The 6159-nt window shown below is 38.3% G+C and overlaps 1 pseudogene; it reads left to right on the forward strand.

Moving 5' to 3' along the window:
- Positions 1-1324: 1324 nt before the first annotated feature.
- On the forward strand, positions 1325-5931 carry Stxbp3-ps1 (syntaxin binding protein 3, pseudogene 1; annotated as a pseudogene).
- Positions 5932-6159: the final 228 nt, after the last annotated feature.

A 6159-nucleotide genomic window follows, 5' to 3' on the forward strand; every position in this document is an offset into this window, starting at 1 on the left:
AAAAAGATATAGACTAACAGAAAGGATATGTAAGAGAACCCAGCATTTTGCTGCATGCAGGAAACATACCTCAGAAACAAAGGCAGACACTACCTCAGAGTAAATGGCTGGAAAACAACTTTCCAAGCAAATGGCCCAAAGAAACAGCTGGAATTGCCATTCTAATATCAAATAAAATTGACTTTCAATTAAAAGTCATTAAAAAAAGATAAGGAAGGACACTTTATATTCATCAAAGGAAAAATCCACCACATGAACTCTCAATCCTAAGTATCATTGCTCCAAATGCAAGGGCACCTACATTCATTAAAGAAACCTTACTAAAGCTCAAAGCACACATTCAACCTCACATGCTAATAGTAGATTTCAACACACCACTCTCATCAATGGACAGTTCATGGAAATAGAAATTAAACAGAGACACAGAGAAACTAACAGAAGTTATGAACCAAATGTATTTAACAGATATTTATAGAACATCCCATCCTAAATCAAAAGGAAATACCTTCTTCACAAGACTTCATGGAACCTTCTCCAAAATTGACAATATAATCAGTCACAAAAGAGTCCTCAACAGGTACAGGAAGATAGCAATAACCCCATGCATCTTATCAGATCACCATGCACTAAGTAAGACAGGTCTTCAATAACAACAATAATGACAGAAAGCCCACATATACATGGAAGTTGACCAATGTTCTACTCTACAACTTGGTCAAGGAAGGAATAAAGATAGAAATTAAATACTTCTTTGAATTTAATGAAAGTGAAGATACAACATTCCCAAATTTATGGGACACAATGAAAGTGTTACTAAGAGGAAAACTCATAGCTCTGAGTGTCTGCAAAAAGAAGTAGGAGAGAGCATATGTCAGTATCTTGACAGTAAACATAAAGCTCTAGAACAAGAAGAAATAAATAAACCTAAGAGGAGTAGAAAGCAGGAAATAAACTCAGGGCTGAAATCAACCAAGCAGAAACAATAAGAACTAATATTTCTTTGTAGAATGGGACTGCTAAATTGCTTTGGTGAGATACTTTCTCACAGCAATGACAAAAGTAACTGATGACTGATTAAGCCTCTTCTTCTGATTTTGCACACAAAGTGCCTATTATAAAATTCTTCATAATATTCTTGACAGACCTTCTCACTGTTTCCCCAAATCCAATATTCTAGTCTCATCCCAGTTCCACAGCAGAACACCCCTGACAGTCTTCTTTGCTCCCATCTCCTGTGAATCCTAAAGATTTTCTCATTATAACCTTCATCCTACCACACATCACTTGGTCAAAAACCCAACCCAAGCAGTCAACCCATGACAACATGAGTGACACTTTTTTTCAGAGCAGGTAAGCTGGAAGCAAATTAACACCTTTCCTGATGTTCCTGAACTCTAATCCCCTATTTTCATCCTGAGCTTTGTAGTAGTAAATCCTCTGTCATCTTCATTTTTTGTTTAACTCTATCCCCAGTGGTTGGGCAGTGAAATACACCCTGGTTCTTGGTTAAGCTGAGATTTGAAACCCTGGTGACCCTGAAAGGGATGATAAGTGTTTTCCTAAGCTGGCCCATAGCTCTCCATAGATTTGTGACCATAAAGAAGGAGATGCATATTAAAGTGCAAGAAGCACCAAGAACACCAAAGAGAATGAATCTGAAAAGAAATTCCTCTTACCACATAGTAATTAAAACACAAGCCATATAGAACAAAGAAAGAATATTAAAGGCTGCAAGGATAAAGATTAATTAACCTAAAGGCAGATCTATTTGAATTACATTAAACTTGTTGGTGAAGACATTAAAAGCCAAAAGGACTGATAAGATGACTTCAGATTCTAACAGATCACAGATGCTTTCCTATACTACTATACCCAACAAAACTTCCAATCACTATAAATGGAGAATACAAGATATTGCATAATAAAGTCAAATTACAACAATATCTGCATGCAGCCCCATAGAAGATACTTAAAAAGTCAATCTAAGGAGATTAACTATATCCATGAAAACACAGAAAATAAATACTTTCACACCAACCCCAGCAATATCAAAACAAAGGAAGTGGAAGCACATACTACAAACATCACCCCCTTCCTCACGTGTATCATCATAAACAAAATCACAGGAATTAACCATCATTGGTATTGATATCTCTCGATGTCAATGATCTCAATTTCCCAATAAAAAGACAAAAACTATCAGAATGTATGCAGAAACAGGATCCGTCCTTCTGCTGTTACCAAGAAACACACTACAAATTCAAGAACAATTATAATTTCAGGATAATGAGCTGAAAAAAAGATATTGCTAAAAATGGAGCTAAGAAGAAAGCTCTTGTAAATATTTTAATATCTACTATAATAGACTTCAAACCAAAACTAATCAATAGAGATATGGTAAGGACTCTACTTATTTATCAAAGAAAAAAAGTATCCAAGATGACATTTCAAATCTTTACATGGATGCCACAAACATAAGGGTACCCAAGATTGTAAGAAATACCACTATGTCTTACATGACATCTTGGTCCTCATACACTGATAGTGGGAGTCATAAATACCCAACTCTCACCAAACAGTTCATCCAGAAACAACAACAACAACAACAAAAACTAAACAGAGAAATACTGGAGTTAATAGAAGTGATAAACTGAATGGGCCTGACAGACATTTACAGGACATTTCAGTCAACTAAAAAGAATTTACCTATTTATATATAAAATGGAACTTTGCCCAAAGTTGACCACATGCTTGCACACAAAGCAACTCTAAACAGATCAAGAAAGAAAGAAAGAAAGAAAGAAAGTAAGAAAGAAACTCACTGAATCTTATCATATTACCATAGATTGAAACTAGATATCACCAGCAACAGAGAAAACGGGAACAACAGAAATCTTAAAAACTCATGGAACCTGGATAACTTTCTACTGAGTGAAAAATGGGTCAGGACAGAAATAAAGAAATTGAACACTTTCTAGAATTCAACAAAAGGAAACACACATCACAGTCAATCTTATGGCACACAATAAAAGTGATGCTAAGAGGAAAATTCATGGCTCTACGTACCTGCATTAAAAATAAATGCTAGCAACTTAACACACACCTAAAAGCTCTAGAACAAAAAGAAGTGATCATACCCAAGAGAAGAGCAGAAGACAGAAAAAAATCAAATTAAAGGCTGAGATCAATAAAATAGAAACAAGAGGGGAAGGGGCCTCACTGGGATGTGAGACGAAGGGCCCTCCCCTGAGAGCAGCTTTCAGGGCCAAAGTAGGTTGCAAGTGGGAGGTGGGCTAAAGAGCGTCAAGTGGAGGAAACTATAAACAACAGTGTTCAGTGACTGCAGGAGCCAAGGCAAATGGAAGATAATGTTATTGGATGAGTTCACTACCAAGCTTCTGTCTTTGTGCTGAAGAATAACAGACCCGATAGAAGAGGGTGTGGTGGTTATAGAGAATATAAGAATTGTGAACCTGTCAGACAAATAAAAGCTCTTTATCTCTCCAACACCAAAATCTAAATTGAGTTTCTTTCGTGATGTTGGAAGTAAATCTGAGAAAAAATACAAAGCATCATGTGTATACTTCACTGACTTTTGTCCTGTCAGTATCTTTAACACTATGTTCATAGCAGCCTTATTTATAATAGCCAGAAGGTGGAAACAACACAGATGTCCTTCAACAGAGGAATGGATACAGGAAATGTGGTACATTTCCACAATGGAGAACTACTCACCTATTAAAACCAATGACTTCATGATATTCATAGGCAAATGGATGGAACTAGAAAATATCATCCTGAGTGAGGTAACCCAATCACAACAAACCACACATGGTATTCACTCGCTGATAAGTGGATCTTAGCTCAAAAGCTTGTAATACCCAAGATACAATTCACAGACCACATGAAGCTCAAGAAGAAAGAAGACCAAGACCAAATTTTGGATGTTTCTTAGAAGGGGGAACAAAATACAGGAGGAAATATGGAGACAAAGAGTAGAGCAGAGACTGCAGGAAAAGCCAACATGAGACTGCCCCACCTGGGCATCCATCCCATATATGGTCACCAAATCCAGACAATATTGCAGATGCCAAGAAGTGCATGCTGATAAAAGCTGTCTCCTGAGAGGCTCAGACAGAGGATGACAAATACAGAGGCAGATGTTCACAGCTAACCATTGAACTGAGACCCGGGTCCCCAATGGAGGAGTTAAGACAGGACTGAGGTAGCTGAAGGGATTTGCAACACCATAGGAAGAACAACAGTATCAATCAACCAGACCCCCCAGAGCTCCCAGGGACTAAATCACCAACCAAAGAGTATATATGGAGCGACCCATGGCTACAGCTGCATATGTAGCAGTGATGGGCTTTGTCAAGCATTGGTGGGAGGAGAGGCTATTGGTCCTGTGAAGGCTTGAGGCATCAGCTAGGTGAATGTCAGGGCAGGGAGGTAGGAAGGAATGGGTGAGTGGGTAAGGGGAGCAACCTCACAGAAGCAGGTGGAAATAGAGGGTTTCTGGAGGAGAAAGAGGAAGGGGATAAAAATTGAAATGTAAATTAAAAAATCCAATAAAAAAGAATAAAAAATTGGTAAGGAAATAAGTATTTCCTTTATTCCACGTGAATCTCAGGTTTATACTCTTGACATATCAGATGCATTCTAGTACTGTTGCAGTCCAGACCCTAGTAATGCCAGCAGAAAAGAAGCAATCATGGAAGCAATGGCTGAGCAGATTGTGACAGTGTGTGCCACTCTGGATGGAAATCCTGGAATGGGGTAGAAGAGTAAGCCTTTAGATAACGTCAGTAAGCTTGCACAGCTGATTGAGAAAAAGTTTGAAGACTATTACAGAATTGATGATAAAGGCCTAATAAAGGGTAAAACTCAGTCACAGATCTTAATAATAATAATTGACCCTGTGTCCACTGTCCTGCATGAACTGATCTTTCAGGCAATGGCATATGACCTACTACCAATTGAGAATGACACATACAAGTACAAAACAGATGGCAAAGAGGAGGCAGTTCCTGAAGAAGATGCTGACCTCTGGGTGCTGCGGGTTCGGCACCAACACACCATGGTTTTGTTGGATGAAATTCTAAAGCTTATGAAGGGCATTTCCCAACAGAGAAACCTACAGAGGGGAAGACATCACTTTGCGCTCCTACTCAGCTGATGAAAAAGATGCTGCACTTCCGTAAACACATCTCAAAGCAAGTCGTCCATCTTAGCGTAGCTGAAGACCGCATGAATAAGTTTAAGCTGATTATTGAGAAGTTCTGCAAAACTGAGCAGGGCCTGGCACTTGCTCCTCCCAGAGCGGCTCAACAAAAACCATGACAACTGCAACTAAATATGGGCAGTCCTACTCTACATCTTCCATAGTAATGGAACCACTGAAGAAAATCTGGACAGACTGATCCACAATGTAAAGACAGAAGATGATGGTGATATGATTTGTAACTGGAGTCGCCTTGATGTTCTCATTGTTTCCCCATCCCAACAAGCCAAACCACTAAGAAAAGATTGGTCTGCAAAAGAGACTTTTTAGCTTTCTCTATGGACACATTTTATCAAAGATATCTTGGAGGATGCTATTGATAATAGATTAGATTCCAAAAAAAAAAAAAAAAGGCCATATTGTTCCCGAGGCCCAGCAGAATGGAATGGCCCTGGAGCTGCAAGTGCCTGCCAGAAACCCAGAGCTATTTAGAGGTGGACCAGGAAAATGGGTGGAGGCTGATTACTTTTGTAATAGGAGCAATTACATACTCTGAGATGAGTTGTGCTTACGAAGTTTCTCAGGCACATAAATCCTGTGAGGTTATTATTGGTTTCATACATATTTTAACACCTAGAAAGCTGCTGGATGATATAAATATGCTGAATAAATCAAAGGATAAAGTTTCCTTTCTTAAGGATGAGTAGCTTTTTTATTGTTTAAAGGTTTTGTTAACAGATTCAGCTAAAGAAGATGTTGCTGCTGTCATTTAAGCAGTGTAAATAGTGTATAGATGACGTGGTTTTCAAGTGAACATCTTAAGGAAGTTCACGTGTTATTGGGTTTGCCATTTCTAATAATTTAAATACTGTTGCTGCTTTGTACAAGATATGACATTAAAGGGCTTTGTAATCAGGATGTTTCTACCTTCGGAC

This window comes from Rattus norvegicus, chromosome 4, assembly GCF_036323735.1.
Source record: "Rattus norvegicus strain BN/NHsdMcwi chromosome 4, GRCr8, whole genome shotgun sequence".
NCBI classification, from domain to species: domain Eukaryota; kingdom Metazoa; phylum Chordata; class Mammalia; order Rodentia; family Muridae; genus Rattus; species Rattus norvegicus.